The following is an 805-nucleotide window of genomic DNA, read 5'->3' as shown; positions in this document are numbered from 1 at the left end:
TCTAGGGATATACACGCAATAGGAAGAGGAGGGATTGGGGGCACACGTGACAAGAAGGGCAGATCCTAGATTCAGGATGGCAGCCTAACTTTGGATGTCAGTGAGCAGATTTGACCTGTTCTCTGGATCTCCATAGAAACCACCTTCAGGGACCAGGCTAATGGTCTAAAGCCTTTAGGGAGAAGTAGTCCATTCTTAACATCAGGGAGTGGGCCCTTCTTGTGGTGGGACCAGACAGTAGTCTGGCAACTGACTGCCTTTAGGGAGATAACTTGACCATCGTTTACCATTAGCTGCAAGCAGTGTCCCAAGTCTAACATCTATTTGGGGGAGAAATCTTTCTGTTTCCCACAGAGCCCTCTGGTTCTTTCCTCATTTGTTCCTCCTGAACTTAGTCACCCTAATTGCGGGTGTTAGGATTCTGGGTGGCACAGCTAACTGAAAGGTTGATGGTGCAATCCCACTCAGTGAGCTGGAGGTTTGTTCCCAGAAAGAGGGCGGGCAGTCTAGGATGCCCTGTGGGGCCATTTGTCTCGGCCACATGGAGGTGCTGTGAGTCAAAATCCAGTTGATGGTACCCTGTCCAACAAACATAATTCTAAATAGAACAAGAGTTATTCCTTTTTATTTTTTGGTATATTTAAAAAACACTAGCGTCTGTCTTAGAGGAGCCTGGTGGGTGTAGTGTTTACACGTTGGGCTACGATCTGCATGGTCAGCAGTTCAGGTCAAAATCACCACCAACTCCTCGGGAGAAAAACTGGGCTTTCTACTTCTGTAACCAGTTACAGTCTTGGAAACCCAC

The sequence above is a fragment of the Echinops telfairi genome, unplaced genomic scaffold, assembly GCF_000313985.2.
Source record: "Echinops telfairi isolate 266 unplaced genomic scaffold, ASM31398v2 ScPeMD7_5;HRSCAF=22, whole genome shotgun sequence".
Lineage (NCBI taxonomy): Eukaryota > Metazoa > Chordata > Mammalia > Afrosoricida > Tenrecidae > Echinops > Echinops telfairi.
This window is presented reverse-complemented; position numbering follows the sequence as displayed.